The sequence below is a fragment of the Triticum aestivum genome, chromosome 2A, assembly GCF_018294505.1.
Source record: "Triticum aestivum cultivar Chinese Spring chromosome 2A, IWGSC CS RefSeq v2.1, whole genome shotgun sequence".
NCBI classification, from domain to species: Eukaryota; Viridiplantae; Streptophyta; class Magnoliopsida; order Poales; family Poaceae; genus Triticum; species Triticum aestivum.
In genome coordinates, this window is record NC_057797.1 from 728,824,453 (window position 1) to 728,835,090 (window position 10,638).

At 40.7% G+C, this 10,638-nt stretch overlaps 1 long non-coding RNA gene across 2 annotated transcripts; it reads left to right on the plus strand.

The window, feature by feature from the left end:
* The first annotated feature begins 3,314 nt into the window (after nt 1–3,314).
* On the plus strand, nt 3,315–10,196 carry LOC123186256 (uncharacterized). 2 transcript variants are annotated; one of them, XR_006493584.1, is made up of 9 exons: nt 3,315–3,667; nt 3,847–4,425; nt 4,794–4,902; nt 5,732–5,821; nt 5,992–6,090; nt 6,187–6,367; nt 7,278–7,320; nt 8,920–9,008; nt 9,644–10,196. It is a non-coding gene; the product is annotated as an uncharacterized lncRNA (long non-coding RNA). The 2 variants fall into 2 exon arrangements; XR_006493585.1 differs by having other exon boundaries at nt 4,305–4,425; nt 9,644–10,192.
* Nucleotides 10,197–10,638: the final 442 nt, after the last annotated feature.

Genomic DNA, 10,638 nt, shown 5'->3' on the forward strand with positions numbered 1-10,638 from the left:
GTGATTTTCAGCCCTCAAGCAAAAAAGTGATTGAGGGTTCTAGCTATACGACGAAATTAATTTCAGCAGTTTAAGTTTTCACTACACTTTTTGCAAACACTGGTTAAATTTTATTTTGCTAAGAAGACCTCACATGCTTGAGGTTGAGGTTAATTTCCTGTCTTCGAAATTATGATATAAGGATTTTATGCTGGTGTTTAAGTCAGCACAGCCTCTTCTTATTTTTTTTGTGTTTTTAACCTATACATGTGCAGCTGCAGAATTTGCCACTGACATCACATATATATGCAGGATTTGATGCAGCAAGGGCCATTTGTTTGACAGAAATAGAGTTGTTACCGCAAGAGGTACAAATCAAGGACCGAGGAGGGACGAGTGCGGATTTGATCTAAGTTGGGTTACTTTCTATGAATAGATGGTGTGATTGCTTTGTCATTTCATTTAATTAATAGAAAATTGATGAGGCAATTGGAAGAATTGAGCAGCAATTTTACTACAGATCTGCGCCATTGATCTGGTCATCTCTGTCAGTAGCAAGTTGCATAAGAAAGGGTGGTGGCGTTGCAGAGGCGTGAATGAAAAAGTTAGTCTGGGATACAATTATAATTGTGAGTCCCTCAATTATAGAGCGGATCCAGGTGAAAGATGTAGGTGGTGTGTGGATTGAACTCTAGACCGGGAACCTGCAGTACTAGATGGACGATAACTATGCTTACAATTGTTGATCGAGAACTGTGAGGTATGTGCCTGTCCCTCTTCCACCCATATCAACATGTAATTTTGTAAGAAGCTAATTTAGTATAGCAAGAACATCATGTTTTAGACACAGACTGCAGATCGATGTACTTTGTCCGTATTTCCTTCACCAAAGCATGCGTTGTGAGATCATGATTACTACCAGGTACAACATTGCAATTTATTTTCCAGAATGTTCCTTGAACACACTCCCAAGTTCCCAACCATCAGCAATTATAGTCTCCTCAATTCGGATGCATAGGAATGCAACTTTTATCCGAATGTGCAACAAAAGCATGTTGTTTGTATCTGTTGACCATTGAAATCCCAAGACCAATGCATGGAGAAGTAGCCTGTGAACCCTAAGTTATTTATTGAGAAATTAAACCACATATTTGACTACTTATTGATCTCCGATCTCTATAAATTATCCTTAATCTGTTTTTTGTGAAGACAGCGGATGAGAAAGAAACAGTATCCAGGACCGTGTACTATACTAACATTGTAATTATGGGTCCATGCCACCTATTTCTATTTTGAAGCTGTTCTTTTAGGAACAGATGATTACACATGAAGTAATGTTTTCCATGACTATGTACTATACTAACATTAGAAATTATGCGTCCATGCTAGGTATTTATATTTTGAAGCAATTCCGTCAGGAACAGATGATCACACAATAACTTTTGATAAATCCTTTTTACCTAGCTTCTGATTTCTATTATCAGAAACAGATTGTCTGTTCTTACAGGAAACATCTACAAACAGCCGTTATTCGTTATTGTGCTCTTCCATGTTGCGCCGCTGACAAGAGGATGGAGGGTTTTAGTCGTCGTCGCGGAGAAGAAGGGTAACCACCAAGCAGGAGAGAGGGAGGAAAGCTATGCCCGTTCGCTGGAAGCCAGGCAACCCGGCGCCATCGTCGAGGAGAGCGAGGAGGGGCTAGATTGTGCCGCCATAGAGGTGAGCTATGAGGGGCTGCGGCATCCCTGCATAGGAGGGGGAGAGAAGCCGCCACCACACCAGGTGATTCACTGATTCTACTTGAAACTCCTCGGAGCTTGCACCAGGCTCAAGCGTGAGTCCACTGATCTTCATATTCAGGCTGCAACATTTTCTGAATTTTAAGTTTGGCTGAAGATGCTCTTACTCGTACACTAGATCAACTGTACAAATTGCTCTAAATGTACTGCTTGACTGCTTGTCTTTATTTTAATCATTTTCTTTGGCAGCTCTAAATTTTTAGTTTGGCTCATTGTCTTTCTCTGGTGTACAAATGCTTTCAATTTTTAGTTTGGCTCGTTGTCTCTTCAGAAATCTGAAGAAAACTATATTGTGGAAGGATGGCAATATTATTTGCTGCTTCTCATCAATTGTTCGGTTCATTCCTTGCATAAACTCTAGCTTTGTTTCTGCTCATGTCTATGCAATGCAAGTATACATGATAGCTTTTCTGCAATGTTGTTTTATTCAGTAAGTGTTCTTTTTCAGTGGCGGTTGTTTGTATTTTTAACTGGCTAAAAAACTGATGTTTGTCTTTCTAATGGCTGAAAACGGCAAGTCTAAATCATGGTTTTTGTTCAGATGCGCTGGATGCCTTAGACGTCTGTACCCTTGGGTTGTTTTCGAATCGAAACTGCCTTGCATACGATGATTTTTCATATGATTTCGTACGACAAGACACAGGCACGTTTCCCGAGATTTGGACCCACACCACCAGATGAGTCTGGTCATACAAAAAATCGTACGGATTTCTATCGTACGTATAGCAGCTCTCTTTTCGAAGAATGACAATTAATGTCCGGGCGCATGTTACAACGTGACTTGGCATGGCAAGCACTAGATCCCAGTTCGTGTCTTAGCGCTCTTTTCTTGATGGTGCCATGAGCAATGACCACAACAGCCACTGGATACCACACGCCGTCCTTCCCCTCCCATGATCACATCCCATGACCTGCAGTAGAATATGTGGGTTTGCACCAACTAAATGATTAAAATGGAATTGTTCATGATAAATGCATCACTTACAATAAGGCTTCATCATTGATGATAAATGTCTCACTTCTCATAGCAATTGGTGTTGCGAAGCATGGACGTTGTGCCAATATGCCCATCTAGAAAGCATGTAAGTGGCGACACAAATGGGATGGACTTGAGCCATGCTTATTGGACTCCCGTTGCAACGCACGGGCACGTTTGCTAATGTCTACCCATGCCTAGATTACATGCATACTTTGCGAGATTATGAGCCTCAAAATTGAAGTTTCTACGTTCGGAAATAAACTTGCAGAAAGCAAAACCGGAACTACAAGCTGTTATTTCATGTATGATTGCTCAGTTCGCCCCACTTGTTCCATCATTGAACATATATAAACCCTCAAGAAGTTATAGGCAGGATGAAGGTGGCCACGTCGCCTTTAATTCGCCATGGACAGTACTCGTGCCACGGCCTGTAAATTCTGTGCCCCGCCAGGGGCATTTTAGTCTTTTCACCTTTGGATATAAAAAGCAGCCCGCCCGTGCAGAAGCCCTAGCCGCCGCCTCCCGTCCCACTCGCCTCCCCCTCCTCGTCGCCCCTCCTCCTTCTCCTTCCTCGTCCTCGCCGCCCCTCCTCCTTCTCCTCCCATCGTCGCCCCCTCCTCCTCCTCCCACCGTGTCCCCTCCTCCTCCACCCCTCCCCCTCCCACCCCCCGCATCTCGTCCGCCCTGGGTGCGGAGGCGAGCTGCTGCACCCACTCCCCTCCTCCAACTCCCCCACCCCTCCTCCAATGGCGCTCCCTCCCTGGTTCGAGCCCTAGGGCCGCCGCCGCCTGGCACCACCTACGGCCGCGGTCTCTGTTGGCAGCACCTTCCGCCTCTGGTGGCTATCGAAGCCAGGCACCAGCTGCAGCTCCAGCTCCAGCTCCACCTCGGCCCCTCCTCTCCACCCACGGTGAGCACCGGCCCCCCTCTCTGCTCTTATTTTTTTCATGTATAGATTTAGGAATTGATGGATCTGTGGATGGATGGATAGATAGATCGCTGGATGTGTGCTTCAGAATCTGGCAAAGCACCTCTTGTTGTATACATATGCAAATAGTAATTCTTGTTACTCACCCATATGAGGTATAGGTTGTGGGAATCCATACCTGAAGTTGGGGGTTGATGATGTGAAATGGCGGCGTCACGAGCCAGAAGGTCACCACTGAGACCATAAGCAGCCCAGCACCCAGCGCCCAACAACAGCAATCCAACATATATGCACATAACAAGTATGAGCGGACACACACATGAGCAAGCATGGGAATAGAAATGGATAGCCGTGCTGAGATGGTTCTTGGGCGTACCTGTGGTGCGGGGAGCGCCGGTCAGCCCGGCGGACCTTTGACATAAGCACAATGCTGGATCAGACACACGCACAGTCGTTGGCGTGTGTGCTGGATACAAGCAACCGGCGCGCCTTGGTCGCTTGGCCTATCCATCAACATTATATCTCCTTCATCAATTATTTTTCTCATATTCTTTATGATGAAGGCTAGGAACTATGCTAAAATATACATATGTCTTAGTTGTTGCTTTTCTTAATGCAGATATGGAAGATCTAAAAGCCTCTGAAAGATTTTTGGTTCTGCAGAAGCCAATGATCTGGCACACTGAGACCTTAATTTCTGGAGTGAACGACTGCAGGAATCAAAATACAATGTTGATGAGGTTCTTTCTTTACAGAAGTAGATTACAATATTAACAAAATTAGCTCCTGGCCATTGCATCTTTGCATACTTATTGGAAGTTCATTTGCTTATTAATCGTAGCATAGAACTTTTCAGCTATGATGTGTGACAAAATTATCTGCATTTCTCATCTATCATGGATATGTTGATATATTGCTCTACTAAAAGGCATTGTTGGCTTAAGATGACTTGAGAATTGTACACTTTGGTATGTAAAGTTAGTTACTGAGTTTAGTAGCAGTTATGAAAGTTAGAGCACATACATGCTTGATTTTACTTCCTTTAATACGGGCATTCTATAATTACTAAGAACTGATTTGTTGAAGTGTGCCTCCCTATTTTGTCCAGATAACTACTTCTGGTTAGGCCGGGGAAATAAAAAGGGTAACCATAGATATATGGTCTAGCATCACGAGGTTCAGGTTCCTGCTGTTGATCAACCGTTGCTTCGGTCGAGGTGGGTTATGCTTGATTATGTTCTTCTTTGTATTTTTGTTCATGGCCTACACTGGTGTTATCATCTATTCTGTTTCAAAAATTTCAATGGCTTAGTTTCATGTCCCAGTACCACTTGAAGTACAAAACTAAGTACCTTCTGACAGGAGGATAATGTACGTACTTACCTATGGCTATTGTTTCCTATAAGAAACATTATTATCTCACCTTGGTTTCCCCTGTATGTATCTGACTTGGGATAGTTTTATGTGAGATTTGTTTTGCATTTTCTATGTGTGTGGATGCTTAAGCTTAAGCTTTTATTATTTGGTTCAGTAAGAGATTAAAGAAGACTGAAATTGAGTCGATGATGTATATACTTGATATATATATAAATGGCCAAAATAAGGAAGTGCTTTTATGAAAGTCAAATATGCAGTTGTCTTCCTGTTTGAATCTTCATTGGCGATTCCAAGTTTGCTGCTTCCCAAAAAGTGGAGATTTGTAGTACGGACATAACTTCAACCTATTCAGTATAGATCTTAAATTGACCAGACAATAGTATACTATTTTTTATTTACGGCCTTAGAATTGTATTGCCACAAAAAAAACAGATTTGAAATCGCAAAGAAAGCAGGTTCTTATGCTCATAACAATCCAGGAGACGATTCTGTAGCTTAATGTCTGCTTAGTCTTTTCCATCCTTAGCTAACGGTATTGATTTGGTGATAATTTAAGATTTTGGGTAGTAGAGAGATCATGTAGGCCATTTAGTCTTGGCTATCAACTAAAATGTCAATTGGTACTCGATAGACTTATAGTTAACCTCTCTCTTTTGTTGTCTCTAACAGCCAAGATGAGTGCTCTACACTTACGTCTCATGCTAACTGAATTGGTGATGTTTATTTCTTCACCTCGATTGATGCCGCATGTTCCCGCTGGTTAGTCTTGAGTCTTGACACCGTGTTTATGCAATTAAAATTGCCCTAGCTCTGGTTGGTTGACCACATTTGATTTATTGCAAATTTTGGTACACTATTTTGTTAAGAGCGTTCTTTGTTTACTTATGGCTCTAGCAACTGTGATCATTTTTCTTGGTACGAGTTTGCAGCTTCTCGGCGGGCACATTTGAATCGTGGAGCGTGAACTGGTCATAGGGAACTGGCCTGTTTGGCAGAAAAGACAATTTTTTTGTGGCTACCAGTTACAGGTTTTATATACTCTTGCAGTCTTCGAAGTTGTTTTCAGCTCATGTACACATCTATTGCTGATAAAATGTACTAATCATATGTATACTATGTATCAGGTGCACACAAGATGCTTACAATTGAGCGGTCTACACTACACAAACCATCATTTTGGTCCTTTATACATACAAGAGGCGAGGGGGGACACATACATACATTCGACCGCCAATAATTCAACTGTCGGTTATCAATCGGCTGTGTGTATCTTGTTTCAATCGGCAATGGTGCATATACATTTCAGTGAGCACACATACATGCTTGATTTTACTTCAGTTAATAGAGGGCATTCTATAATTACTAAGAACTGTTTTGTGAAGGTGTGCCTCCCTATTTTGTCACTTCTGTCTACATATTGTGACCAGATTGTGATGCATGGTCTCTTTCCAGCTATGGAAAATGGTGTACTGCATACTGCATACACTGATGATAGGATAGATGGTTTGTGACGTACAACCTCTGTACCAAAATGTAGGATCTTTGGACAGGCACTTTGTGGTAGAATGTGTCGAACATAGGTCTGTTTGCTAGAATATGTGTTGTGTCGATGTTGCAACCAGCATACACAAAAATGACTTTGCTATATATTTTCATAATGCTATGTTCTGCCAGTTAAACGACTTCTTATTGTTTTGAATCTACTACAAAAGTGTTTAAAGATTTACTTTGTCCCAGCGCCTACTTTGGATCAAAAGAAAGTAAAAAAGCTAGAAGATACTCCCATGGAACAATTTATCCTATATCGAGTGGTAATTGTGTTATGTATCAGATAACTTCTCATATTAGTAGTTCCCACTAAGAATTCTTAGTTTTCATTCTTTTCTTTTAAGAAAAAAAAATCTGAGTATTGGTGTATCCAGAAAGGATCTGGAGGTCAGCTTGTTAGTAATCCCAATATGTGTGTCAAATTATGTTGCTGTGGATCTCAAGGAATGAATGACAGCAAGCTGATGGTTCTGCTCGATGGATCTGTGTACATTCCGATATATGAGAACAAGGGCAGCAATAGGTTGCTCATCAGCAACATCCTGTGAAACTGACTGCTGCATGCTAACTATCCATATGCATAATCCTATATTTGTGTAGATAGTTCCTATCACCTGAAGTATCAAAATCTTGTTAAGCGTTGGCCTGATGTTTTATATATTTTCAGCACCAAGGGCGATGTAGAAATGCAAGAACAGAAGCTTTGCGAGGTAATTCAGTCAGCTAGCATGTATGTTTTCTACTATAGCGAGATCATTTAATTTATTTAGAAAATAGAACATGAAGTGTGATTACAAGAATCTACTACTGTTAGCATGAACAGGCTTTGTAATGTACCTACTGAACAATAGCATAATTGAATCCTTCCTAAGCAGCGACCGTCAATCGAGACTTCACATGCCTGGTTTTACTTTACGAAGAGTAGTATGTCGTGCTCCAATATTCAACTGTGTTCTTGAATTAGGAATTATGTTTTTTTATAGTTAAAGTGCTTGTCTATTGGTCTGGTGTATATAAGTGAAAGAAAACAAAAACAGATGGGGGAAGGGAGCTTCTTGCTTTTCTTTTCCTTTTGTTTCTATTTGATAATTACTCCCTACTCTGATGCTTCAGTGTTTTTTTAATCTCCCGCGTTATATTTTTTTGGTGCTACTTGGGCTTTCTGAGGTCCTTTTTATTTTCATTAAGAACAAAATAGAGTTACTTAATTTTAGATTTGAATGTTAGACATAGAGCTATGAGTCAATGTACTGGTTTGACAAGCTGTATTGTCATATTCACCTGTGCTTTGGAAATTAAAAAGAATTACTTTGTTTTATGTTTGAATGTCAAGCAAAAATAGAATGGGGGAAGGGAGCTCGCAATACAGATTCTAATTGTTACTTGGTGTTTTGATCCTTGTGTCTGCTCTTGTAATAATCTTGTGTGGGTGCCTTCACATGTAATCTATTGCCTCTCTGACATGTTTTGCTACAAAATTATGTCTCGACCATATGTATTTACATTACTGCTGTCAGCTTCTGATATTTAAATTATGATAGGACAATGCCTCTTTAGCTGTAACTGTGATACTCCTGATGTGCAACTAAACACTACTAGGATAACTAAAAAATCATGAAATGCGAGCAATTCTTGATTTAAATAGTGTGACCTTATATAATAGGAGCTAATCATTGTGTCGTGTTCAAAATGGGTACTAGAAAAGATAATTGAATAGCAAGTCCTGTAGAGTTACTACCATAAAGTTTATTTCTAACTGCATGATCTGAACTGCACATTCTGAAAGTATATTAGACTCCTGCCCTTGGGAAATTAGACTGCCATAGCAATACTTCTGTAAAAAAAATGCCGTGCTAACTTGACGGTTCAGTTTAAAGCTGTAGGCAGAGGCTTGCAGTAGGGAGGAAATCATTATGCCAGTTGAAAACCAAGCCGTTTATTTGTGGGTGTATGATCTGGACTGTGCTTCTCTGAAAGTATGCTCTTGGGAGATTTAGCTATTGTTGTTTTGCTTGGTAAACAAATGACATGCTAAAATGTTGGTTGTTAGAGCCTCCCTGTTCTTCTAAAAAAATGTTTGGTTGTTAGTACAGAGGTGGTGACACTATTTAGTCCTCTGGTATTGATTCATGATTTGTGCTTAATACATGATGTTGGTATCTGATCACTTTATTGCTCATGCCTCACTTGATGTTGCATGGTGTACAGGCAAAGTGCCAATGGAGTGGCATATATCGTACTTCGCTACTACCTACATGCGATTCCATTTGATTTCACTTTGATTTTGTTTTTCTGCTGATCGTTTCTAGGTGGTTGTTGATGAATCATGTAAGGATGGTGCAGAACTCACAAGAGGGAAAAGACCGAACTGCGGTAACCAAATCAAATAGCTGATAAGGTACAAATTTCTGAAGATATATGGTTTGCCCTAAACAAGCATATACATCATAGTACAAAGGGGAATTACATCTCTGTTTTATGTTATGTTTTCTGCTTGCTATCTTGTTCATGGACTCTCTGTAAGTGCGCCTTTCTATTAGCAACCTTAGTGCCAATGACTCAACAGTCAGCTATCAACCAGAATACTAGGGCATTGAGCTTGTTTAAACTGTAGAGTACACATGCATATACTGTTACTCAGACATCAAGAAAACATGAGATAAACATGTATGACGATCTACCATGTTATTACTCAGGTGTTGATTAGGAAGTAGACATAGGTTTAGCAGAGAAGAAGTTTCAGTGATTTATCAGTTCAGGCTATGGAAGTAAACATGAGGCATTGAAGCTAATTTGAATTAGGCGTGATGAACCAAACATTTTTGTAATTGCCATTAGTGGGTCAACAGGGTAGGCATTTTCATGAGACAATATTGATTTTAATGACGGGTAATAATTACACTGTTGCCTTTGTTTCAAAAGTAAAACTTTGCTATCTTTGACCTTGCCTCTAGGAAAAAAAATCAGCTCAAAACTGAAATACTCCGGATTTACTAGATATCTTTTAGACGTAATACTGTGTTGTTTGTGAAGGTTCACTTGGAAGTGGTTGAGGTAGCCTGACCTGGTGAGACCTGGTGACGCGATGCATACATCGGAGGAAGTAGATCTGTGAGTGCGGGAGTGGATCTTGCAATTGAAGTCGTGTCTCCGATGCAGAGGAGCAGCGGCGATGTGGTGGAAACTACAGGGTGAGTGAGAGATTGGAGGAGGGGATGGCCATGAAGTAAGTGGATTAACATCGTCTGGTCAAGTAACTTGGGCCAGCCCATTATTGTGAATCTGTCATTTGTCTTCTTGTAAGCCCACAACACAGTTTAAATATGTATTGGGAGTTTCAAGTTTGGGACAACTAAATCAGATAAATGAACGAAATTATAACACTTATAACGGTTTATAAAATGAAGTAACAAAGTGCATATCCAAGTTTAGTTTTCTTGGAATGTGATTGTTTGTTATTCATTGTTAGGCTTGGCATTTGAATCTTTGTTAGATCTGAAGTGCCATTGATAGCATGGAATATTTGTACAACGCACTGGAGGCATGGTCTTTCTCAGGATGACTAACAAGGATGATCAGCAAGTGTTTGTTTGCCAAAGTTATGGCGGTTTGAAAAAAGTCGTTGATGCATTGCTGTGGATCTCAAGATGGCTATGTGTTTATATTTTGCATAATCACTCTGAAGGCCATGCTTTATATTTTCTCTGAAATTTGCTCTTGAAGAATCATGTATCTATGTTAGATCCGGTGAGAAAAGGCGGCTTCCAACCAAAGGATGCGGGAGTGTTGGCCATATTTGGTTTTCGACTTGCGTGTCTAAATATTCTCACAATACTTAGCTTCCTCTCGCCCCTTGCGCCATTTGGCGCAACCGAGTCATCTAGTTGATGTCATTGACAACTCCCTCACAATGTGAAGCCAGAACCACCTCATGAACATTTAGATCTTCTGCCAAAGCTAATCCCTCCCTGCAAGCAAAGATTTCCAAGATCGTGGGATCAGTAACACCTCCATAGACCACTGCCGAG